Here is a 26,794-nt window from a genome sequence, read left to right as displayed (position 1 = left end):
GCATCGAATTTAATAAAAGATGTGCAGAATCTTGCAATATACTGAAAAATCACAAAAACATAGCTGAGATCCAAATAAATACATGTATAGATAAATAATAAATTGAAGATCTAAATGTATAGACAGCTATACCATGTACAGGAGTCAGAAGACTTGATATGTCAATGTGTCTTTTCTTCCCTAATTGATCTATAGGTTCAACAAAATCCCAATGGGCTTTTTGTAGAAATTGACAATTTGATTCTGAAATTTATATGGAAATGCAAAGAACCTAGAGTAGCCAGGACAACTTTGAAAAAGAATAACAAAGAAAACCAGACTAACGGATTCCAAGACTTACTGTAAATCTGCGTAATTAAGACAGCATAGGATTGGCATAATGATAGACAAATGAGTCCATGGAATGGAATAGAGAATCCAAAATTTATATTTTATTTATTTTTTTACCGTAACATGTTTAACTGAAATCAAATCAAGGCCCAAAAATTAAAATCTGCATGTGAAAGACACTTTTAAGGGAATGAAAATGAATTATTTGCCGTTATAGATCTAATAAAGGATTTGTATCTAGAATATTTAAAGAACTCTTTAAAACTCAATAATAAGAGAATAAATGACCCAGAATTTTATTAAAGGACGAAAGATCTGAACGGTGGTTAAGACGGCAGATTTAGGGGCGCCTGGGTGGCTCAGTGGGTTAAGCCGATGCCTTCGGCTCAGGTCGTGATCTCAGGGTCCTGGGATCGAGGCCCACATCCGGCTCTCTGCCCGGCGGGGAGCCTGCTTCCCTCTCTCTCTCTCTCTGCCTGCCTGTCTACTTGTGATCTCTCTCTGTCAAATAAATAAATAAAGTCTTTAAAAAAAAAAAAAGACGGCAGATTTAAACACATGAAAAGGTTGAGTCAGTCTCCTGTCAGTGCACAAACGCAGGCGGAAAGCACCGTGAGGTCCCGTGGCACCTGTGAAAAGGGCTGACCCTGCAGAGGGGTGACCCTCAGAGCTCTCCAGGGGTGCCGGCAGGGATGGAAGGTGGAACTGCTGCCTTGGAAAAGCATGTGGCACTTCATTAAAGTCAGACCTAGACTTCTGTGAGCAAGCCTTTCTACTTCTAGGTATTTTTTGAACAGAAATGCAAATGTATGTCCCCACAAAGACTCGTCCACAGATGTGGAGAGCTGCTTTATTTGTAGCAGCTGAAAACTGCGAACTTGCCTGTGGACAAATGGATGAAGGCCGTAGTCACCTCCGCGGCTGCCACACGGTAGAAGGAATGGATGGTGCACACCCACTACCGCGTGGGCAAACCTCCGGATAACTATCTTGAGCAAAGGAGCCAGACTCACACGGGTCCACGCTATCTGATTTTATTGGTGTAGAATTCTAGAAGATACAGGCTCATATGTAGTGACGAAAGCAGGTCAGTGTTGCCTGGATCCAGGAAGGGAGTACGGGAAAGAAGAGACACTGGGGAATCTCGGGGCTTTGGGAGCGGGGGGGGGGGGGGGCGCGGTAGGCGGGGGCGCGTTTGTCACTGGGATTTGCCACATTGTACCAGAAGCTTGCACATCACACCCTCTGCATGTGTGCAGTTCTGAGCTTTTCGGTTATACCTCGGGCCTTTAAATCATCATCATCATCATCATCTCTTCATTGATCGGGTCAGATTTTAAGTGGATTCTTTTCCTGGTGCCTTATGAAGGTCCCTCACTGAACAGAGCCTTCTGGGAATGTCACTGTCTTTGTTTACATATTCAGTTCAGCAAGGCCTGGGATCTCTCTGCCTTGTGGTTGGGAGGGGAAGGAAGGGACCGCCTTTCTTCAAGAGCTCCCCGGACAAAGCAGTCTCCTGAGTTTCTGCTATCGTTCCAGAAGTTTCTTCCTTTCACCGCAGGGTCAGGGTCATCTGAGGGCTCTGAGTGCCTCCTCCGTAGACTGGATTGATCCTGGTAATTGGCCCCCGAAGGCGGCTGCGTTGAACTTGGTGATTTAAATAGAACACTGAATGTAATTGTTTGAAGACCGAGATTTATCTCGTGCTTCCCGAGTTTATGTCTGTTGTAGAAAACATGCCAGTGAGTGTAGTTGACCGGATGTGTTTACCAGGCAGGCTGCTTTAACACTGCCTTTCCTGGACCGACGTGACATTGTGACAGCTCGCAGAACGTGTGTCCTCCAAGTGAGAAGTGTGGTGCAGGAACTGAAACTCCTGGCATCCAGTCGAAAAATTTAATTATCTGGGTTTTTTTTTTCTTTTCCTTTTATGGAAAAGAAAGGCAAACCACGTCTCCCAAACATGGAAAGCAGAGATATTTTATTAGGAGAGATGACAGGGTAAGTTGGAGGTAGAGAAACAGTAGATTACAAAGCACTATGCGTACCTTGTGCAGTTCAGTCTATCCACAGTCAGCAACAGACTTGGTTGTAGTTTTGCAACTTTAGGCACATGGGATGTTGTTTTTTGTTTGTCTGGAAAGTCGGACGAAATGCAGTTTGCATGTTGGAGATTCCTGAGCTCTGTACGTCAGACCCTTTTCTTCGATTTTAATAATTTCATTCCCTAATTTTCTTCCTCCTGACACCGCTGTGTCAGGAAGTCATCAGAGCCTAATGCTCACAAGCTCCATGTTCGTACGACCTTAGAACACTGCCGAAAGGCCGCGTAACAGCCTGGCATTTAAGCAGGGACCAGTTAGGGAGCAAATGGGGCCGTAATTCTGATTTGTAATAATCCTGCGTGGAGAAACCGAGTTAGAGGCGCACTCCCTGTTCGCTTTCAGGCACTTGGCAAGGTCTCAAACTAATAAGGGAGGTCGCTTCCAGGGAACCCGCACTGCCCTGTAACCGGCCTTGCTGAACGAGGTCACACCTGACAGGGTTCTACTGACTACTGAGCCACAGTGTGTCCACATGTAAAATCTGATGACACAAAGCAGGGCGTGTTGTGTTGGGGGGGGGGGGAACAAACCCTGCTAATCATTTTACCGGGACAATGAGCTTGAAATGGGGTGCCCCAGGGCAGAGTGAGGCTTATGGTTATCCTATTTACAATATGGCTGTGAACTTGTATAAAGCCATGCGTTTTTAGAGTTATGTGTGGCTCTCTGTGCTCAATCAGATAGTCCATTTTCCTCCTGATGCTCAGTTAGTGTGTAGTCGGAGCTGGACCCTACCTCTGTATGTCACCACGGTGTTTCTATCAGGAGCTGTTACTATGAAGTGTTTGCTTTTATAAGTATGAAACCCTCCTTCCCCCGGTGATCAGGAGAAAACCCAGACTTAAAAAAGTAATGAAAGACCACCTTTCAGCCATCAAACTGTGTGGGTAGGGGAAAAAAAGAAGAAATTAGATTGCTAATATCCGGTGTGGTGAGGCCATGGGAAAACAGATCCCTTCAGCCTTTATTCACTGGGACATGAATTGGTGGAACCTTTCCGTGAGGCAGCTGCCAGAGCTGTTACAGATGTAGACGCGTGTAGCCTTTGGGCCGGCAGTTCTGTGTGTGGGAACAGAGCTTACAGACACATGTGTCCCAGGAGGGCACTGTGAGGACCGTTGGTGTGGCAGAGACTAACTGAGGACATGTCCCCAGTAGTCCTAGTCAGTAGCTCCCGGGGGCTGGTTAGAAGGGGTGAAGATCCGCACCACTGAGACATGGTAGAATCTGAGTTGAAAAAATGATACGTAGCATTTGATCCCATCTATGGAAAGCCAAACAAAGACTAAAACTGTAAATTTCCACACCTACATCTGCGCCTTGAATTTGAAGACAAAGGTCTGGAAGAGTACATACTAGTTGCAGTGGTGGTTAACTTGCGGGATGAGTACGAATCCTCTTTTATCCCTGTTTTAAAATTTTTTACCTGTATGTATTCATTGGTTACCTAGTCTTACAAATGAATGAATTTTTTTCAAGAATTTATTTATTTATTTGACAGAAAGAGGAAGAGAGAGAGCACAAGCAGGGGGACCAGCAAACAGAGGGAGAAGGAGAAGCAGGCTCCCCGCTGAGCAGGGAGCCCGATGCAGGGCTTGATCCCAGGACCCCGGGATCATGACCTGAGCTGAAGGCAGATGCTTAACCGACTGAGCCACTCAGGTGCCCCATAAATGAATGACTTTTTTTAAATATCTATAACTGCATTACAACAATTATGGAAGAGATAAGAAATGATCACTATTAGCATTTGATTTCATCCTAATCTTTTTTTCCCCTGTGTCTTCTGTCCATGATTTTGAAGGGCGGATCTCAGAGGACTCTTGGATATTTCCATTCTGAGCTGTCCTCCATGTGGCTAGTGTTTCACTGAGCTCCCTGCATCAGAGAAATAGTAGGAAAACCTTAACCTCCTAAGGCAGGACCTAAAATGGAAGGTTCCTCACCTTCCTTAGATTGAACTCAATGAAAGTGAAGCCGAGAGATACAGATTCAAATTAGCAATTCCTTAGCCACTCCACTTAGTGAGTATAAACTTTGTTGATGGAAACATTGCTCATTTGGCAGCAAAACGCAGTCTGACCTGACCTGACCTGCACTTGCTTGTTGGCAAAGCCTGACCTCACTTACCTTCAGGCATTTATCATCTGCCTCCCCACCAGTTTTAAAAACTCGTGTGTGTGTGTGTGTGTGTGTGTGTGTGTGTGTTACATATATATGCATATTATAGCGTAGGTATTAGCATATCTGGTTATAAGGTGCTACCCGAGGTCCCAACTGGGGACATTTTGTAATGTAGAGCGTATGAACCATATTACTTCCCCGTATCTGAAAATTTCTGAATTCCAGAATATGTCTGTCTAGTCCAGATGGTTTCAAGGTAAGGGATTGCAGTACCCATGAAGTAGTGAAGAGGTAAAACATGAAATTTGAAACAAGCTGGCCAAAAGTTCATTTTAACTCCTAAAAAGCTAGGAGATTCTTGCTGTCATCTGTGAGGAGCTTCAGTAAAGGATGTACTTGTGTCGTCATTGTTCACAATAGCAAAATACTGGAAATACGCCAGATGGCTACTGATAGGGCCAAACAGATTTTTACACATTTATTATTATTATTAAATTATTATTGTTATTATTTTACACACTCAGTGGAATGCTATGTAAAAAATACTATTTTAAAAAACATGGGCCCTTATACCACATACAAAAATTAGCTCCAAATGGATTACGTACCTAACCCTAAGACTAGGACTATAAAACTCCTAGAAGAAAATTAGGGGAAAAGCTACATGAGACTGGACTTGGCAGTAACTTCTTGAAGAGGACACAGGCAGCCAAAGCAAGAATAGACCAAGAGAACTACATCAAACTTAATTTTAAGGTTTTTGTGCATCAGAAGACACAATCAACAGAATGAAAAGGCAACTGATGGAACGGGAGAAAATGTTTACAAGTCACAAATCTGATGAGGAGTTCATATCCAGAATATATTTTTAAAAAACTAAATCTCCCTATTAAAAAAAAAAATAGACAAGGGATTCAAATGGATCTTTCATACAAAAATGGCCAGCAGTGTATCAAAAGATGCTCAACATCAGTAATCATCAAAGAAATAATAAATCAAAGCCATAGTGAGATACCAACTCACACCCATTAGGATGGCTGCTATCGGAGCACCAGAAATTAACAGGTGTGGGTGAGGACCTGGAGAGTCTGGAACACTTCCGCCCTTGCTGTGGGTGAGATTGTAAAATAGTCCAGCTACGATGGGAAAAGGGCATCGAGGTTCACCAAGGGTATGTCAGGTAGATTCATAAAACCAGAACATAGTTAGGGGTCCCTCGGGGGGAGGGGGTTGGGGAGCAGTATAGCAGGGAGTAGGTCAGAATTTCAGATTTTCAAGAAAAAACCTTGGAGATCCATTTCACGACTGTGTGAATACATGTAACGCTCCTCACACTTAGAAGCAGTTAAGATGGCGTATTTTGTGTATGTGATACTATGTAACACAAACAAGGTATGTTGCCAGGGATAAACACCGGATGCAGACCTCACTGCTTGTTAGAGGTGATTTTCTTCACCTTTTATTGAATATCTGAGTCACAAAGTCTGAAAGTGAGTTCTGGAGTTTAGCGAGTACCCACTTACCCCTGCCCATTCATTCATTCAGCAAAATCTTCTTGTTTGGACTTTTGCCATCAGCCTGGCAAAATGAATGTTCCTTTCCCCAAAAGCGATTATAAATGTCAGGGGTGAAAATTTGGGGGAAACTTAATTGGGGTTCCATGGATTGTGCCTCCTTTTCCTTCAGGAAGGATCCCCATTTTCTTCGGCTTGCAGATTGTCACTTCATCACCATACAAAATGCAGTGGACCTGCCTCGGCACTTCCTGCACTCAGCCTGAACAGAAGCATCTGAGATAATTAATGCTTCCTTCCATCTCCAGGGCCTCTATTCACTAAGAGGATTGGGCAGAGCAAGGGCAGCAGTAATTACAGTTTGCATTCCCATCAGGATTCGCTGGCACGTGCTGTGAGAAATGAGAGGTACTTCAGATGTTGCCCAGTACCCAGCTGGGGCCAAAAATACAGCTCCCCTCAGCCTTGCAAAGAGGAGCCAAGAGAGACGGACGCATTCATTCGCAGCCCCAGCTCAGAGGGTGGGCCTTGGTTTTGATTAAACGAGCTGGTGGGCTGTGCGGTAGAAATGCTTCGGGTTTCTTATCCTCAACTAAGAATATTAGAATTGAAATCTTGTTAATTTTGTGAACTTTTTTAAAGGCTATGGTTTTAGCAAAATATTTGAATGAGAGGAGGTTCTTTAGCGTGATTGTGGTTCCCTGAACCATGGTAGAGAAAGTAACTCATGGAGTTGTTGGCAACAGTACAACCTGATACCCAGATGCAACAGAAAGAGGCCTCAAGTCCGAATAAAGGCCGCGCCCCACTGTGGTCTGGAGGATTCAAATAACTGACCAAATAACGTCACCCAGAGTCTCCACTGTAGCCTGGTCAGCAGATCCCAAGGAATATCAGGGGCATATCACCGTGAGCCCTAAACCCGTGAGGAGACCAGTGCGGCAGCCTTTGGAGACTTCTAGAAAAGGCACCGCAACCTTTGCGGGGAGAGCTCTGGACTCTTCCTGCAACATCTTTATGCGACAGTTAAATACACAACCAGCAGACACAATTTGTTGTATCTGGGAGTCCCCAAGGCGGCCGTTCTGCAGACACGGCATTGTCCCGTCCTTCCTGTGGATGAGTTTCTAGAAACAGACTCCCAGTAGGCATTGACTAGGCTTTCCGAAGTATTGTTAGCCACCTTCCTCCAGCAGCACAAGTATAAAAGATCTCCAGTTATAATTTCTTTTAACTCTTTGAGATTATTTTGAATGTAAAGACAAGTCGCAGGGGTGTCCTGAGAACTGCCTTCCTCCTCACCCACTGCCGAACGCTCGCCCCTCTCTTCCTCCTCCCTCCCTCCTCTCTCTCCCTTCCTCGCCCCTCCTCCCTCCCCTCTCCCCCCACCTTCTTTCTCATACAGTTTTGTGTCTGAATGCTTTCTTCTTTAATCTTTGCCATCTCTCTGCCTCAGAGTTGTGACACACATAGGTCCTGACATAGTTCCCATCAGATGCCAAAATGGTTTTAGTAAATTATAAAGGTAACAATTTTGCCCCCTTTTTTTTGTAAAGACACATTGTGAAGAGGACTTTCTTTCCCCTCCTATTTAAAGGAAGTTCAAGATGCCTGCGTGGCTCAGTCGTTAAGCGGCTGCCTTTGGCTCAGGTCATGATCCCAGGGTCCTGGGATCGAGCCCTGCATCAGGCTCCCTGCTCTGCAGAAAGCCTGCTGCTTCTCCCATTCCCCCTACTTGCGTTACTTCTCTTGCTGTGTGTGTGTGTGTGTGTGTCTCTCTCTCTGTGTCAAATAAATAAAAGCTTTAAATAAAGTAAAATAAAGGAGGGGTGCCTGGCTGGCTTAGTGGGTTAAAGCCTTTGCCTTCGGCTCAGGTTATGATCTCAGGGTTCCGGGATCGAGCCCCGCATCGGGCTTTCTGCTCTGAGGGGAGCCTGCTTCCTCCTCTCTCTCTCTCTCTGCCTGCCTCTCTGCCTACTTGTGATCTCTGTCTGTCAAATAAATAAATAAAAATCTTTATAAATAAAATAAAGGAAGGTAGAGTTTTAGTCTTACAGGAAGAACGAGTCTGACAGTAAATAAATGTGAGAAGAACACATAAAACACAGCCGGCCTTGCTTCTGGGCTGGGGGTGTCCGTACCTGTCCTGCAGGAGGGGAACCCAGCAGTGGCCTCCTACGCAGACCTTCCTCAGGGAAGCAAGTGCTGTCAGAGAGGATGCCCTTGAAAAAAGGAATCCCAAGACTAGCAGCTATACCAAACCACACACCTGGCTTCTGCCTTCCTTTTTTAGGGGGCTCCACAAAGCCAGAACTGTATCAGCACAGGGAGATGCTACAGACTGTAGCTCTGCTCCCGGGACCTGCTGTGTCCATGCCCCGCTTCCTGGGCCGGGCACAGCCCTTTGAGGGGAACACGCAGACGCCTGTCGCTCCATGTGGGGCTACTAACTCGAGATCCTTTTAATTGACATTCAGGGTCTGTTTAACTTCCTGCAGCTGTTTTGTTAAATACCGGTGGTTTAATAAAGATGGAAACAGCCCCATAACCCACTTTATAACTGGAGCTTTCCCTGCCATGAAAATTTTGAGCCTCCAACTTAGTTCTTAGACCTGAACGGAGAGGACTAATTCTCAGTGTGAGCAAAACAGGAGCATTCTTGAGTAAATAACTTGGTTTCATGGAAACTTTTTTCTTTTTAGGCAGCTTTTTCCAAGGGTACTATTCAGTGACGTTTAGCAGATTTAACTACCATGAGTTGTAGGACCTTTCCGTCATCCATTCTCTGCCTCCGACGATTTTCCGGATATTTCGTTGGAATGGGGTCATGCAGTATTTGGCCTGTAGTGTCGGCTTCCTTCCTTCCTTCCGCACGACATGTTTGGGGTCCCCTCCTGCGTTAGCCCGGGGCGGCACGTGCTTCATTTTCCTCACTGACTAGTAAGTAGTCCCTGATGTGGATGAACCATGTTCTCTCTCTTCCCCTGTGTGTGATGGACATAGGGGTGGTTTCCATTCTCCAGCTTTTAAGAAAGATGCCACCATAAACATTCTTAGGCAGCCTTTTAAAAGAAAATCTGTATTAAAGGTGCCACCAAGAAAGCTGAAGTTTGGCTCTTTGGAGGTGATTTTTGTGGTAAGATTTCAGGATCTCTTAAGGAGAGTGAGTTTGATCCCTCTAGGGAAAGCAAGCAGTGAGTTAGCCTTCCCAGGTCAACTCAGCGGAGCACAGGGATCAGGACCAGACCCATCATTAGTGCTCATTTCAGCCTCAGCGGACGCTGATCACCAGAACTGCTTTTCTAGTTTGGGGCAGATTTTTTTTTTTTTTTTTTAAGTAAATCTATACTTTGTCTTCTCCATGAATGTTCTGTTCTTAAAAGGATCTTTGTTCACTACTTTCAGGCAGAATGTGATAAAATAAGTGTGTCTTCCCAGAGCTTTAAGAAGCAAGATTTGGTGAAATAACCCTACAGTTCACTCCTTTATTTACTGGGTTTAAAAACATTTTTTGGAAATATCAAGCAAAATTCTCCATTTGAGGTGGAAAACATGTTGCTTTGAGAAGCAATTTATTGACACCTTTCAAATGTCGCCTTTGTCCAGGAGGTTCCTGCTGCTCAGGCTGTGGGTGGCTTGCGTTTCCCTTGGCTCTGTTCCTGGACAAATCTGTGATGTTGTTCTAAGGAGGTACCCCAAAGGTAGTCTGAATTGGGGTTTATGCACATTTGTGGGCATCCCAAAAAGAGCACACTCCAGTAGGTGGCACTTGGCTCGTGAGGTCTAAATTCTAACCCTCTGGCTGGTGCTGATTTTTGTTTTTTTAATTTATTTGGGAGTGTGTGAGAGAGGGAGAGAGGGAGACACAGAGGAAGCAGCAGACTCACCATTGATCAGGGAGCCGGACACAGGGCTCCATCCCAGGACCCTGGAATCGTGACCTGAGCCGAAGGCAAACGCTTCACCGACTGAGCCCCCCCAAGCGCCCCCAGCTGGTGCTGATTCTTAAAGGCAGAAAGTGAACTGGATGTTTATTTCACATTCAGTTTTCCCCTACAGAGGGAAAAAAAAAAAAAAAAAAAAAACCAGGGGGTTGATCAAGACCCTTAGTTACTGACTGAGGTCTAACCTCCAAATTGCTTAACAGATCGGTTTCACAGAAGTAATTACATAAACTTTCCTCTTGCCTTGACCTGAACATTGCTTTTGTAGGTGGCTTTGACCAGCTCACGTGGTACTGAACAGTCTCCCTCAGTGACAAACCAGAACCTAAATAAAGATCATTTTGCTCAATTGGTTTTTGTAAGGTAATCTTTTTTAGGGTAGAGGTTTACTACTGTGATTTTTTTTTTCTTTTTCTTTCTTTCTTTCTTTTTTTTTTTTTTTTTGTTAAGAGCAGTTAGTGAGGGTTCCAGATGTTTAACTTCCCTGCACAATCGGAGAGTTAACACAGTAACCAGTCATTGCCTGCTTCCAGAATCTTCTTTATGATGCATATCTGGAAAATGTAAACCTTTGCATGGCTCTCTCCAGGCATTTTAGACTTTGGAAAAATTCTCTTTTGTTTTGAGCTAGCTTTAGATCGTAGGACCATTGCAAAATTGAAAAACAAGTTTGTGCACACGTATAGGGGATACATCCCCCTTGGCAGAACTGCCCTGTAGCCAAGGTGAAGGAGTTCGGGGAGCTTTTTCAGACCAAGTGTTTACTCAGACAGCGGGCGCGGCCAGAGGAGGAAGCCCTTTGTGGGCTACCTGCACTGGAGCTCTGAGTGTCTGCCAGAGGAAACACGTAAACTGTGCCGAGTGCACGCCAACGGTCCTTCTGCCTGGGGCTCCCATGGCTCCCCCGACATGCTACGGGGCATCGGGTTCCGCTGAGAGTCCACTTGGGCACGCTGCCCTCTCTGTGTGCTTCCATGGGCTTTGTGGTGGGGGTGGGGTCTCAGGAGTCCTGCAGACTTGGTCAGCAGGGAGTGTTTCTGTGATTCCGGAAGGAGAGCGGACTTCAGAGTGTTTGCGGAGGGGGTGACTGCTGAGTCCCTGGTCCTGCTGTCCGAGGGCACCGAACCCTCTGCCTTCAGCCCTGCCAGTGAGGGCCTAGAACACAAGGGCTCTTTACGAGGAGCTGGCGCGTCTGGGGCACCCCTGCCTCCGGCCTCCTGCCCCTGCATCCCTCTCCTCCTGGCCAGCCACAGCTCTGGTTGGTTCCATGAGCAGAGCTGGCCTTTGGCTCCAGAGAGCCAGGCTGGAGCATTGCAGATGAGTCAGTTTTTGGCAGAGGGGAAGCTGCATTGGGCACTTCTCTTTCCCTTTTGTTCAGCCCAAGGTGGGGGAGGATGAGGCTGGGTAAACAACCCACCACCAAAGGCACCCTGACCCCCTGGCTTTGGCTCCCTCCCCTGTCGAGGGGGAGGCGGTTGGCTTCGAAGCTCTGCCCAGTGAGATGCTTTATCCTCTCATTGTCTTGCCGCCCTGAGCCCTGTCTCCCTGACGGGTCATGTGATGCATGAGATTACTGTCCTCACTCCCGTTTCTAATTGAATTTTTTAGAAGCACATTCGGACTTCAGTCATGAACACGGAGCGTGGCGTGTGGTCCTTGGTCACTTACGCTGTTTGCCCAGCACCCCTGGCGCCGCATGCGGGCTGCTTACCAGCTTGGCCTTTGGGGCTGAGCAGCTGTTTCGACCTTGGGCAACTGAGCTTCTAAGCTTCTTCAGGTAGGAAAATGGGAACAACTAGCTTGTTCGGCTTCCATGAGAGAGTGCGCGCCCAGTGGCTGGGCGAGCCGTGTAGTGACCCGGCCACGTACCCCACCGGCCATCTCGCATACCTTGAGGGTCTATGTGGCGTCCCTTAGCCAGGCACCTGCAGGCCCTTACAACTCCTCCTCGAGAGGAGTCCTGTGTCCACTACCCCCCAGCCTCGGAGTCAGAGAGTTTGGGGCTTAGAGTCAGGATTCGGGGCATGTCTTGCTTCACAGATTTCTCTGCTGGCAGATTTTTGTTAGGGGACTGACGGGAGAGGCGGTGGTTGTGCAGGAATGAGGATGAAGGTGTGATGTTTGTGGGGTTTGTGAAGGGTCACGGGCAGGCTCTGGTCACAGACAGACGGCTGGGCAGCCGGACGGGCCATGTGGCTCTTAGGCTCTGGCACTGTTTGGTACGACTGCTGGGACCCCGGGAGCCAGAGCCGGAGCCCGAGTTGTGATCTAAGGAACCATTTGGCACTGAGCACAACCAAAAGTACGATGGCAACCTATTCATTGCTGTTGGTTCACCTTTTTATCACAACAGTGCCGGTCACCTTTCTGTTTCCCAGTACCCCGTGCTGGCAGCTGTTGATGGGATTGTTTTGCTTTGTTAGCAAACTCACATATACACAAAGAAGGACCAGGAGTTGCCAAATCGTGCATGGAGAGAAAATGTTTCTGAGTTCAGGGCCTGGAGGCGGCTTTGGAAGCATGTATTCCATGAAGAAGGGGTTACCTCTGTCGTAGAGCTGAAACATCAGCGAGCAGCAGTTCTGGAGGATGGGAAAGTCACGTCCACCGGCTGCAGAAGAGCCTCAGGTTCCTCTTTCCGTGGAGCCCACATCACATCTGGTTAATAATGTTTTCCTGGGTTTTCTTTACTTCTCCCATCTACAGTTTCTCGGGTTCTGTCTCCACATCAGCCATCCTTGGAGCTGTGTGAGTTCCGAGGCTTGCTGTCTGAGCACTGGTCGCTCCCTTGGGAACCGAGGCCCCGGATGCCTCTGTCCCAGCCTGGAGACAGCTCGGGTTGGGGGGTGACAGGGGCACCACAGGCTGGGACGGGAACTTCCCATGACCTCCCGTGCAGCCCGGGTTTTCCTCCGCGAGCCCGAGTCGGAAAGGACTCCTACAGCCGAGGTCCAGGGGGCAGAGGAAATGGGTTGGGGTCTGTGAGGTGCCATGTTGTGTTGTGGCTCTGTTTTGATTTTCTTGTTTCAGGCCCAAAACAAGCTGAGCCCAAATGAGTCACAGACTGGGAGGACTGACAAGGCCACCCTTGTCCTGACTGAGGAGGACAGAATAGGCTGGGGTGAGGAAGAGTCCCTGCAGAAGAGCCACTCCCCAGAATGGTTGTGCGTGGGGGCCCGTGGGGGCGGTCCCCGCCTTCCTGGGGTCCGGACTGCTCTTCTTCATCAGGCCCCTCAGTGCTTCCAGCGAAGCCAGCATCTGGGGCCTTCGGAAAGCCAGCCCCACCAGCAGAGGATGTCCCTGGAGGGAAGACTGGAAGTGGTGGGAGCTAAACTTAGCTCCCTGCATGAGCTGCCTGCAGGAGTGGGGGGAGGGACGTGGGGGCGGGGTGTGGAGGCTTAAAGGGACAGCCACAGGCTTTCTGGGGGGCTCTGTGGGGACTCTCGGACTGTGTGGTGGGTGCCCGGGTGGACCTGCACTGGCTCTGGGAGGCATCCTGAGAGCTCGGCTGGTGCTGTGTCCTGGGGGCCCTGAGTCTCTGGGGTCCGGGGTAAAGAATGCCCTATCCCCAGAGGGGAGAACCTTGGTGTCGTCTGGACGGCTGGAAGAGCACTGCAGGGTTGGCGACTCTGGCCACCAGAGACGGGCCAACTCGCTCCAGGGCTGGTCAGACCTTTGGGAGCAAATCAGGCATGGACTCACGCGGCAGCACTGCTTGGAATTGGTTCGCTAGAAGTGATCTCTCCCGAACGTGGAAATCCTGAATAATTCCTAATGACTGCCGGGTTAGTCCTCTGTCAGGGCTTCCCACTGCTGCCCGAGGCAGAGGACAGGGCGGCCGCGGGTCAAGAGCACACCCTCTGCCTCGTCTGGCACCTGTTCCTTGCTCCACTCTTCGTTCCTCAACTGTGTGGGGCCAGGTGCTCGTCTGGTCTGTCGGACTTCTTAAATGGAGTATTTGTGTTGTGCTTGCGTGTTTACAGTCCCATGACAGCCTGGTGGCAGGAGGAGGGGCAGGCGGGAAGCACGCAGACCCCCACTGGGGGGTCTGGGAGAAATGCTCGAGACGGTCCCTGGACAGACAGATGTACTTGGCTCAGAGCCGGCCGCTGCGGGGACACCCTTCCCTGCGTTTCGGTCTCTCTCCCTCTGTTCCTTTCTAAAATTGTAAGATGTGTGAGTATTGCTCCTATCCTGTATGAGTACAGAAGAGGGTCTGAAAGCACATATACAGTTTAAATAGAATGAGCCACGTGTCTGTACCTGCCGCTCAGATCGAGAACACTGGTGACGGTTCGCCAGCCACCGTGCGCGCACTCTGTTGAGGACGCCACTGCCCGGACTTGGGCTCGTCCTTCCTCTCGTCCGTATTTACCACTGAGGGAACCCTAAGCAGTGCCGAGGACCCGTAGAACTCGCCCGCTCTTACCCACTCTGCAGGGAGAGCAGGAGTGCCTTCTGCAGACATTGTTCTGAGGTTGAGGTACTGTGTGTAAAGCCCTCAGATCAGCACCGGGCACATAGTAAGTACGGTATGTGTATTAAGCTACTGGAATCACTGTTATTTTCAGTTTTGCCAGTTTTTAAGCATCACGTAAATCAAGAAGAATGTAAATATTTTACTGGGACTTGGGTTTTTTCATTCACTGTAGTATTTTGAGTTTCATCCTGTTGATGCCGATGGTGATAGTCCCCTCCTCTTCATTCTCCTGTGCTGTTCTAGAAGGTGCTGCCAGTGAGTTATCCCTTGAACTCAGGGCTTTGCTAGCTTTGGCTTTGACAGTCTTTCCGCTGGGGGAATTCTGGTACACATACAGAGGTCTGTGGGGCAGTGGTTCTCAGAGTGTGGTCTGGGGTCCTGAGACCAACATGATTTTCAGGATAATACTGAGATAGCCTGTGTGTTTTTCACTCTCGTTCACTCAGGAGCGGACAATGGACTTTTCCAGAAAACATTTGGCATGTGACAATGTCATCGCTCCAAAAGCTAACCAGACTTACGTTTGTCTGTTCCTCTGATTTTTTAAAATTTTGTCAGGTCGTCATTTCTAATACGGTCAATAGTGATAGTTCAGGAGATACTGCGTTTGGGGGAGGAGTTTCCTTTGTTTGATTTGAGTAAGTCAGTCAGAGTACAGGGGCTTTCCATAAAGAACCTGAAGAAACAGCGTTCTGACTCATCCCCTTTGTTTCAAGTTAACAAATGACTAATGCCTTACTTATTAGCGAGAGATTTTTCAGACACTATGTTTTAGAACGTCTGTCTTAGGGGAATCAGGCAGCTCTATTATAAGGAGAAGGAGAAATCATTCCTATTGCCATTCCAGTGTAGGGGCAAGTCTCTCTAGATCGATCCTAGACACCAAATGCAAGGCAGGAATCCACCGAGTTACCCAAGGAAGTAATGTCTAAGCTAGCACTAGGAGATGCTGCTTTGAAAAAAGCCGTGTCTTCACCCGCAAGCATTTGGTACCTACGTGCCAAGACACTGTTGGTAAGCTGAGAGCATACCAGAGAAGGTGACCCTTTCTTTCCTGGTTCCTGGATTTTTCCTAGCCCTGTTCCATGTCCCTAATTGTTACAATAAAGCCAGGTCAAACCACAACACTGATGTATTGTCTCACAGTGGATGCAGGTCAGAAGTCCCTGTGCCTGGAGTTCACTGGGTCCACTCTTGCGATCTCACCAGGCTGAGATCAGGTGGTCTGTGGGGCTGTGGTTTCATCTGTTGGCCTTTCCCAGGTCCCCTGTCATGGGCAGAGCTCATTTCCTTGGAGTTGTGTGACAGAGAGCATCATTCTGCTGGTTGTTGGCCAGCAGCTGCTCTGGTCTGCCAGGCGCTGCCCTGGGTTCCATGCCGTGGGCCCCCTTCGTCTCACAACTTGGTGCCTCTTGGTAAAGGCTCACCTGATTAGATCAGGCCCACCCTGGATCAGCTCCAAGTAGCCCAGTCTGGGAGTGCTGCCCCCTGCTGGAGGGAAAGAGATCGTACTAAGGCACAAGTCGTTGAAGCCCGTCTTAACACTCTCCCAGCACAGACATCTTTTCCTAACCCAACAGCACGAAGATTTTCACCTATAGGTTGTTTTTTGTTTTTTGGGGTTTTTTTCATCTGTAGTTTTAGTTGTTACATTGAGGTCTGTGGCACATTTTGAGATAGTTTTTGTGTATGATATGGATGAGGGTCTCTGTTCCTTTTTCTACCCCCCATACAGGTCACCAGTCTTTCCAAGCACCATTTTTTGAAACAATGTTCCTTTCTCCCACTTGAGTTGCCTTGACAACTGTCAAAACCTACTCGGCGTCTACGGGAGGTCCTGTTCCCAGACTCTCATTTCTCCTCTGTTGTCTGTATGGCTTTCCTTTCACCAGTCCCACTCTTGCTCCCACTTCATAGAAGGTCTTGAAATCAGGCATTGTAAACATGTTTTCCTTTTATAAAATTAAGTTACTCTAGGTCACTTTTTTAAAAATATGTTTTTAAAATGAGCTTGTCATTTTCTGCGTGTGCACGCGCGCACACACACACACACACACAGCCTGCTGGGCTTTTGATTGGCATTATACTGAGTCTCTCTATCAATTTGGAGAGAACTGGAATCATAACAATATTGAGGCTTCTGCAATTCATGAACATGGCACATCTCTCCAGTTATTGGGTCTTGAATTTTTTGTGCCGGTGTTCTGCAGTTTCCAATGAAGAGGATTTTAACCTTTAAAAAAAAAAATCTGTTTTAGCTACTGCAGTAAGACAGCAAATATAAGAAAGGAAACCTGGGGCACACAGATCCAAAAAATTCTTATTGGCAGATGACATAGAAAATGACAAGGAATCAACCAAAAAGTCACAGAACTAGTGAAATCGATTCAGACAGGCTAGGGGACACGGGTAAAAAATGAACGTTATTTCTGTGTATTAACAGTGAACACATGGAAACAGAAATTTAAACCGCCGATACCATTAACAAGGGCAAGGAAAAGGGGAAATACTTTGATGTAAATTTAGCGAAACACGTAGAAGACTTACAGGATTAAAAATGACAGGCAGGGGCACCCAGGTGGCTCAGTGGGTTAAAGCCTCTACCTTCGGCTCAGGTCATGATCCCAGGGTCCTGGGATCAAGCCCCACGTCGGGCTCTCTGCTCATCAGGGAGCCTGCTTCCCTCTCTCTCTCTGCCTGCCTCTCTGCCTACTTGTGATCTGTCAAATAAATTAAAAAAAATTTTTTTTAATGACAGGTCATGGGTGCCTGGGGGGCTCAGTCGTTACGCGTCTGCCTTCAGCTCAGGCCATGATTTTGGGGTCCTGGGATCGAGCCCCACATTGGGCTCTCTGCTCTGTAGGAAGCCTGTTTCTCCCCCTCCTACTCCCCCTGCTTATGTTCCCACTCTCATTGTGTCTCTCTCTATCAAATAAAATATAAAAAATTAAAAAAAGACAGGACACTCATTAAAGAAATCAGAAGATCTGAACAGATGAGACAGATCACGCTTCTGGATTAGGAGACTCACCAGAGGGACGGTGTTCTTCCCACCTTTATATATGGATTTCTGTTCCTACTAAAATCTCAGAACTTCTGTAAATATAAATATGATGATTCCAAAATTTGTACGGAGAGGCACAAGCATAGCCAAAACAATTTTGAAAGGGAACAATAGAGTGCTAGCCATTGGTGTCTCAGGTCTCGTGAGACCTGGCAGGCCTGTGCAGTAATCCCCACAGTGGTACTGGTGGAGAGATGGGCACGTGGGCCAGCAGAACAGACCCAAAGCTAGCACCACGCAATTATGCCCAACCAATGTGGGCAGAGGTGCAGAAGCAGTCCAACAAAAGACAGCTAGCCTCTCACGTGTGGTGCTGCAGCAGCTGGAGATCCATTGACCGAAAAAGGAAAGGAACTGGGACTAAATCTCAGGACCTTAGGTACTACGTAGAGTGGAGCATAGACTTCAACATAAAATAGAAAGTTTGAAGAACGTAGTAGCAACTGGGACCTGGGGTATTCTTAGACGTGATGCCAAATGCGAAACCCATAAGAGAAAAAAAATCATTTTGGAGAGAAAAAGTCAGTTTTCATTTTCTCAAAATGACAACTTTGGCTCTGCAGAAAGACCCTCTTGTAAGGCTACAGATGGGAAATATTTGTGAACCACACCTCTAACCAAAGATCCTTCCCTAGAATACATAAAGAATTCTTGAAACTCAATAATGATAAAACAATCCAACTGGAAAGTGGACAAAAGATATCAGCAGATCTCCCCCAAGAGAATGTGCACGTGGCAGAGGAGCACGTGGAAAGATGCTCAGCATCACCAGCTACTGGGGTCGTTGCAGATTAGGGGAAATGCAATACCATGCTGAGATACATGCTAGAAACCAGAAAAGCAAAGCAGCAGCCCTACCAAACAAAGGTGGTGAGGACACGGAGAAACCAGGCCTCTCCCACGTTGCTGGTGGGAATGGAAAATGGCACGGCCATCCTGGCTTATAGCCTGGGAGTTTCTTCTGAAGCCTAAATATGCACCTAACCATGTTACCCAGCCATCTCCTGAGCACTTCCCCAGAGAAAGAGAAACTGTCCACAGAGCAGCAACCAGTCATGCAATCTGCACCATTTTATTTCTTCATGATTCTTATGCCTTTTATTTATTTGCCTGCTTTTTTGCTTTTTTTGTACTAGCTAGGCCTCCCAACGTGGACTATAGATCAGAGGTTTCCACAACCCCCTGCTTAGGTTTAATTTCCTAGAGTGGCTCAAAGAACTCAAAACAGTTTACTTACTAGATTAACCTGTTTATTACAAAGGGTATTAAAGGATACAAACTGAACAGCCAGACAAAGAGATACACAGGGCAGTGCCATTCCAGAAGGGTTCTGAGCTCAGGAGCTTTTGTTCCTGTGGAGTCTGGGGTGCACCACCCTTCCAAAAATGGAGATATTTTGTTGAGCCGCCTGGAAGCTCTCCAAATCCTATAGATCAGGGATTTTTATGGAGGTTTCATTGCCTAGGCATGATTGATTAATCATTGGCCATTGGCAAGTGATTCAACTTCAAAGCCTCTCTCCCTTCCCCAGTGGTCGGGGTGGGGCTGAAAGTTACAGTCTTCTAAACCAAGGTTGGTTCTTCTGGGGACCAGCCCCTGTCCTTGGGAGCTTTCCAAAAGTCCCCATAATGTAAACACAGGTGAGGTTGAAAGGGGTTTGTTATGAATTACAAAAGATATCTTTATCTCTTTATCACCAAGGAAAATCCCAAGGCTTTTAGGAGCTCTGCCTGCCAGGGAATGAAGACCAAATATACATTTCTTACCATAAATCACAATGCCCCAACTTGCTGAGGTTTTGTGAAGAATACTGTGCCTGTGCAAGGTGGCTTTGGTCTGTAGTTTTGCTTTTTTGGTAATGCTTGTCAGTTCTGTGTCAGGGTTGTGGTGGCTTCATGAAAGGCATTAGCAAGTAGTCTTCCTCTTTGGTTTCTTTGAAAGTTTGCGCAAGATTAGCATCACCTCTTTTGCGTGTTTGCTAGAATTCACCAATGAAGCCACTGGGCCTCAGGTTTTCTTGTGGGAAACATTTTTTGTAACAAATTCATGGTTTTTTTTTAACTAAATATAGATCTATTCAGGTTTCACTGTTGGTAAATTAAAATCTTTAAAGAGTTTGGTCCATTTCATCTAAGAAATCCAGTTTGTTAGCATGAAGTTGTACATAATGTTCTCTTACTATCTCTGTAATGTCTGTAGGGTCTGTAGTGTAACTGCCCTTTCACTGTCAATGCTAGTGATTGCCCTTGTTCTTACTGTATTACTCTGGCTAGAATGTTACACATTTTGTTGGCCTTTTTGAAGAGTCAACTTTTGGCCCTGTTAATTTTTTTCATTGTGCATCCATTTCCTATTTCAGTGATATGTGGGTTTTTTTTTATTTCCTTCCTTCTACTCACCTTGGGTTTTCTTTGCTCTTCCTTTTTAGGCCGTTTGAGAAAGAAACTTCAGTCAGTGATTTTGGATCATTTTTCTTTTCTAATATTTTTTATTTTAATGGCATTATAGTTAACATACAGTGTTATATTAGTTTCAGGTGTACTATGTAGTGATTCAGCACTTCCTACATCCCTAATACAAACATTTAGAGGTACAGGTTTCTCCCCTAAATTATACATTAACTACATCTGAAAGTTTTGGGGTTTTTTTGTTGTTGTTGTTTTGTTTTTGTTTTTTTAGATTTTATCTATTTGAGAGAGCACATGGGTGTGGGCAGAGGGAGGAGAGAGCGCATCCTCTGGTAGATGTCCTGCTGAGCACAATCCAGTGCAGGCCTCCATCCCAGGACCCTGAGATCATGATCTGAGCTGAAATCAGACACTTAACCTACTGAGCTACCAGGGCCCCTTCAAATATTTTCTAATGTACTTTGTGATTTCTTCTTGGTTTCTAGTAGTATTTCCACATGAGTCAAGGAGTTTCCCTCTCCCTGCTTGCATTTCCCTTCTGTTCTTGCATGTTGTGCACTTTTTCCACTAGAACCCTTAACATATATCTAGTTCCCACTAGAACCCTTAACATATTATTTTAAATTCCCAGTCTGTTCATTCCAAACCCTCTGCCATATCAAAGTCTGGCTCCGATTCTTGCTCTGTCTCTTTGGACTGTGATTTTTGCCTTTTAGTGGGCGCTGTCATTTTCTGGTGAAAGTCTGGCATAATGTGTCAATGGCTGGCTCCAGCCACGTTGTCTGTCCCCAAGAAGCTGTAAGTCTCTGTATTCACTGCCTCTCCAAGGTAGAGGGCAGTGGTTTGCCCTATCACATCAGATCTGGGCTGGATCTAAGAAGGGGTGTCGATTATCAGCTTCTTCAGCTTTTGTCTTGTCATGAGGACTGGAGTGACGACTTGGAGGTTCTTTACATGTGGGATCACAAAGATGGGATTGTGCAATGGAACCCTTTTGGAACTCTCTGAGCCCTCTTTCTCCCCACTCCCACTCCCAGCCTCCCTCACTCCCTGAGGTAGGCGCTTTCTTATCTGGAGGAAAGAATGTCTGAAATCATGCTCTGGAATTTCTTTCTAGTTCATTTGTATCACAGGGACCACCACAAAAAAAGGAAGACTCGAAATCTGTGGTCGTCCAGGCTGAGTCTGTACTTCTTACTACTAACCTGGAGGAGTTGTTTCGGGAATGAGCCTAGCAGCTCCTCGTACACCAGCAAAGTTCTTAGCACAGACAGCACCACTGTAAAAGCCAGACAAGGTCACAGTGAGACACACTTCACACCCAGTAGCTCAGGTCCAGTTAAAAACCCAGAGGCTTGGGGCACCTGGGTGGCTCAGTGGGTTAAGCCTCTGCCTTCGGCTCGGATCATGATCTCGGGGTCCTGGGATCAAGCCCCACATCGGGCTCTCTGCTCAGCGGGGAATCTGCTTCCCCCTCTCTCTGCCTGCCTCTCTGCCTACTTGTGATCTCTCTTTCTCTCTGTCAAATAAAAATTTTTTTTTTTTTAAATTTAAACATCTGGAGGCTAGCAAGTGCCAGTGGGGACGGAAGGCTGCTTACCTTTGCTGATGTGGATGCCAGTGGGTGTGGCCACTGCGGGACACAGTGCCATGGGTCCTAAAAACTTAAACATAGAATTGCTGTATGGCCCAGAAATTCCACTGCTAGGTGGAACATATGCCCAAGAGGATTGAAAATGGGTGTTCAAACGAAAACTTGCGCATGACCGTTCATTGCCGCAGCCAGGTGCTGGAGACAATCCAGATGTCCATCTGCTGACAGGTGCACGGACACCGTGTGGTGCATGCTTGCTGTGGGGTATTCAGAGAAGGGGGGGGAGAAGGGAGGGAGGTACTTACAGCTGCTGCGACGTGGGTCAACCACGAGTGCACGTTGCTGAGGGGAGCAGGGGGAGCAGCCGCTGCTGGGCGCGGGATTGCCTTCGGTGGGGACAACAGTGTCTTCCAACAAGGTCGAGCGGGCAGTTGCCCCTCGCTGTGAATACTTTATATGCCACTGTATTTATACACTTGCTTTTCAGAATTTTATGGGTTTTTTATGTTTTATCGATTTAAGTAATCTGAACACCCAGTGTGGGGCTCAAACCCACAGCCCCAAGATCAAGAGTTACATGCTCCACTGAGCCAGCCAGGTGCCTTCTACACACCTTTCAGTGCTTAGTTTTATGTTATGTGAATTTGACCTAAAAGTTGAAGAGAAAGAAAAATCCCAGATGAGTGGGGCCTGGCACTCTGGACCTTTTCCGGGGGTCTTAATCATGGATGGCAGGGAGCAGCTGTCCCTGGGAACTGGGGTGGGGGACTTCACAAGCACAGGGACATCCTGAATGGCAAGGCAGGGCCACCAGCGTGAGCCAGCCTTGGGCCGGCTTTATCCACACCCGCACGTTCTGGGGCAGAAGTGCAAGGCCACCAGCGTCCCGGGCTCTGCCCCCACTTGACACACTGTTAGGTTCGCTTGTTGTAGTTTGGTTTCCGTTCTGAGTGGTTGTAATTTTTAAAAATTTTGTTTTTTTAATTATGTGAATTTGACCTAAAAGTTGAAGAGAAAGAAAAATCCCAGATGAGTGGGGCCTGGCACTCTGGACCTTTTCCTGGGGTCTTAATCATGGTTGGCAGGGAGCAGCTGTCCCTGGGAACTGGGGTGGGGGACTTCACAAGCACAGGGACATCCTGAATGGCTATGTTAAGGGTTCCAAAGTCTGTGTTAATCTGTTCCAAAGTCAAAATGCATTCCGCGATGTCTCTGTCCTACCCTGTGCCTCCTCCCCTGCTCTCCCTGCCCTGTTCCTCTCCACCTGTATCCCTTGCTGGTTTACCTTTCGGTGTCTCCTTGCTGAAATATAAGCAAATAGCGACTGTTTCAATTTTGCCACCATTTCTTATACACAGGAGACTTTCTCTTTTGCCCCTTCTCTCACATAGCGGTGTGTCAGGCATCCGCTCTCCGCAGCCGCGTCTGACTCCCCGCGTGAAGAAAATGTGCTTTGTCCAGCCGGCCTTCTTTCTGTCTGTGGACACTTGGGTTCTCCCTGGGCTTTGGATATTGTGGAGCTGCCATAGTGAATCTTGTACCTAATATTTTAGGATTACAAATTAGCAGCAGACAATTTATAGGCATCCAGATTAAAATTTGAGAATCTCCGTTTGTATGATGTGTATTAACATGATGCTCTATGTTCTTCCGTACTGTCACAGCTATGATACCATTTACTCTCACAAGACCCCGTGAGATGTCATAGGTATTGGCAAATCCCAAATTTAAGTGAAGGGTTTTCTTTTGGGAGTTAGATCATCTTTTTTAAGTATTTGTAGAAGTTCTATATTCAAACGTTGTTTAGTTAGCCAAACAACATTTGGTTTTTGGATAAAGCCAAAGTTCTGTCTTAAATTTGATATTTATTAAGTAATGAGAAGGAAAATCTGACCTTTCGAATACATCGTTGTTGTTCCTAATATACAGCAGTTTTAGAATTTGTGTCTGTAATTTTTTATGTTAAACGAGGGAAGTAAACTTCCGAGTGCTCTGGCGCCACTGACTAGCCCGTGTCTCCGTCCCGCGTGACGGACCCCATTTTGGAACACACAATCAACTTACCGGGTCCAGGAACTTTAGGGACAGCTCATGCATGCCGAGATAGACTTGCAAACTGAAAGGGCACCAGCCCCAAGGGCAGATTCATGTTTCTCTTTGTAACCGCTGTCCCTTGATGTCCCCGTCTCCGCCTTCAACTTCGTGTGGTTCTCACCCAGCGGGTACTCCTCACGCCCTCACCTCCGCTGTGCATGTCAGCCCACGGCACTGGGAGCAAGTACCAGGACCTGAACCAAGGGTGTGGGAGAACGTGTCTCACTTCTAGCTGGAAAACAGGTGTGACCAGTCGACCTGAAATATCGATCTTGATGGCCTGGTCTTGTGTGGCACTGCAAGAGTTGAGTCTGTTCTCTCGCGGTCTTGAATTAGCTGGATGAGGTGCACAAGGTCCGCTGATAACGGACCGTTCATAACGCAGGGACCACCAGCACACGACAGATGGGTGTATAGGGGGCTGGGTCTGGTTGTGGGGACAGAAGCTTCAAAGCAGCAGCAAGCCCGCCACATGTGATGTGTCCGCGACAGATGTGGGTCATGGGTGCTTCCAGGGAAGACATTGTGAAGAAGAGAGTCCACTGGCCAAAAAGCTTACTCTCTTTACAGGTGTGGTGTGTCCACGCCCTGCCTGCTATCTTTGGCTGCGTTTGCCTCTCTGTGTCACAATTGCAAGCACCCCAGAAAGTCTCACTGCTGCTTGATCCGCCCTCTTCTCCACCACGAGCACCCCAGACCCATCCAGCTGGTGGTGATGAAAATGCACGTGTTGCTGGGAGTTGGGTCGGGAAAGTAGTGTGACATCGAGCATGTGCCCGGTGGCCTCTGTGGGTGGGCTAGCAGATTCTGTCTTGTCTGATCCATGCACCCATTGTGTTAAAGAAGTGGCTTAGATTTTCAGACCAGGTAGGATTAAAAAAAGCCCATTTGTCATACTCTTTCTCATCGGACCACATGACTGCAGTGACTACCGAGGGGACCCCGAGACTGTTTTCACCACATGTGATACTCTTTTTGTCAAGGTGCTGTCTTCATTGGTTTGGTCTGCTGGCAAATATAACCTAGCCTGTGATTGTGAGAAATATTCTGGAAGCTGGAAACCCCAAGGTCAAGTTGCCCACAGACTCAGGGTCTGGTGAGAGCTCCCTCCTGGTTCACGGACAGCATCGTCTCGCTGTGTCCTCACGAATCAGCGCTCTGGGGGTTCTTTTATAAGAGCACTGACCCCGTTCATGGGGACTCTATCCCTCAGAGCCCCGCTACTCGATGACAGGACCTGGGGGCTAGGTTTTAGCACCTGATGGGGCTGGGGGGCACAGTCCGTCCGCAGCGGGCACTGAGTGGTTCATCCCATGGGGGCAGTTTCGTTCCTGCCACTCGCCATGACTCCATCCCCCAGGGTTGGAGATCCATCAGAATTTAAACCTGGACCTTTTAAGGGGCTGATGCTCTGGGAACCTTGAAGCCCGTGTGAATGATCATTCCGTAGGCTGCGTGTCGAACGTGATGGCGTACACCCCAGTCCCTGACGGCAAGCCACAGTGTCCCAACCACAGTTCCCACTCAGCCTGGCGGGGCTGGTTTGAACGAGCTTCCCCTCCTCTTCCCCACTGGCCGCCCCCCCGTGACAGAGAGCTCCGTGGACAGACAGCTCTGGAACAGCTCTCACGTGGACCCACGAGGTAGCGCCAAGAAGAGCCCAGCCAGGCTCGAGACTGGGTCCCCTCCTCATGCGCCTGTAGGCAGTGGAGAGAATCCCAGATAACTCCTGTACCTATGAAGGAGGGAAAGGATGCTAACATTGAAGCACAGGTGGGGCGACCCTGACTTCAAGCTCACTAGGGATCTTTCCACTCATACTGGGACATGAAAACTTTCCTGCTTTTCTCGCACTTCATCCTTAGCTCGTTCTCAGGAGCACTTCTCCTTTCACACCTGTGCCATGGGGTGAGCACACACGTCTCGGTGTTTCCCCAGGACAGTTGTCACGCCATGGTGACAGAACGTTGGCCAGGCCATCGGCACTGCCGTGACTTCATCCTCCACCGAGCCCTGGTCAGGGAACACATTCCTCCTGTTTTTGCCTGGCACCATGGCACACCTCAGAGCGGCCCCGGGTGGCCTGGGCTGGGAGGGGCTGCCACCAGCTGGCCTCCAGGTGCACAGACACCACTGGCGACTTCATCGGCTCTCCTGCACCTGCAGAGTCTCTGGCCAGGAGGCAGGGGGCTGAGAGAGACGGGGTTCTGGGGGAAGTCACAGATCGGATGGGTTTGTCTCAACCCCTTTGTGGACCAGCTGCCTCACGCTGTCCTGTCCTGCAGGCAGTGGGACGAGCAGACCAGCTGCCTCATGCTGCGGAGATGGCTGTCTGCACGCCCAAGCTGGCATTGGACGGGACAGACGCCGAAGGGGGCGGCTGGCAGAGTGGCAGCGGCTGGGTGCCGGGAACTGAGGGTTCCATCCTGGAGCTCCAGGTGCCGTCTCCCCTGCCAGTGTGTCCCTAGAGCAGAGAGCAGACTGCACCTACCACACCCCGATCTTTGGGAGGAGAGCTGCATTTGGGAATCTTCCTCTGTGCCCGAGTGTGTGTGTGATGCGTGTTTCTGTCCCTCTTAAAAATGCTCTTTTGCGAATGCTCCAAAGGCTGTCGTCATAAAACAGGACAGCTGACTCCCATCGAAGGAAGCTGCCTCTTTACTGTCTTCCTTTAGGCCTGTCGGAGGCTGACTGCTCCTGTCATTGTATCTGTTTTCTCTGTTATTTTATATAACGTCACAGACTTGAGCCGTAATGCCATGTCTCCCGATGGTGTCTCCTCCATGACAGTCTAGAGCGTCAGCCTGTCCCGTGCCCGCTTCTGTGCAAGCGCATGTGGGCATCCACAGTGTGCCTGTGCCTGGGGCCACGTAAGGGAGCCTGTGGGAGGCCGTGTCCTCCATGTGCGGACTCCGTGTGGGGTGTGAGGACTCACCTGCGTCCCACTTCGGCGGGGAGAATCGCCGCACCTGTGCACTCACCCCTTCCCCTGTTCCACTCCCTTCAGTCCGTGTTTGAACGCCCTCTAAACGCTTTTCCTGAGACAGGCCCTGGGTGATCGTAAGGTGCACATTGGGTGGAGACCAGTGTCTGTATCTGCGTTCAGGGCAGAAGGCATCCAGGGGGGCGGTGGGTTC

General features: G+C 48.1%; 1 protein-coding gene across 3 annotated transcripts in view; it reads left to right on the top strand.

The window, feature by feature from the left end:
- The window catches only part of GNA12 (G protein subunit alpha 12), a 99,274-nt gene that overhangs the window by 67,914 nt on the left and 4,566 nt on the right, over positions 1-26,794 (top strand). The window lies entirely within an intron of this gene.

This window comes from Mustela erminea, chromosome 20, assembly GCF_009829155.1.
Source record: "Mustela erminea isolate mMusErm1 chromosome 20, mMusErm1.Pri, whole genome shotgun sequence".
NCBI classification, from domain to species: Eukaryota; Metazoa; Chordata; class Mammalia; order Carnivora; family Mustelidae; genus Mustela; species Mustela erminea.
The sequence above is the reverse complement of the archived record's forward strand: the minus strand, read 5'-3'. Positions and strand labels throughout refer to the sequence as shown.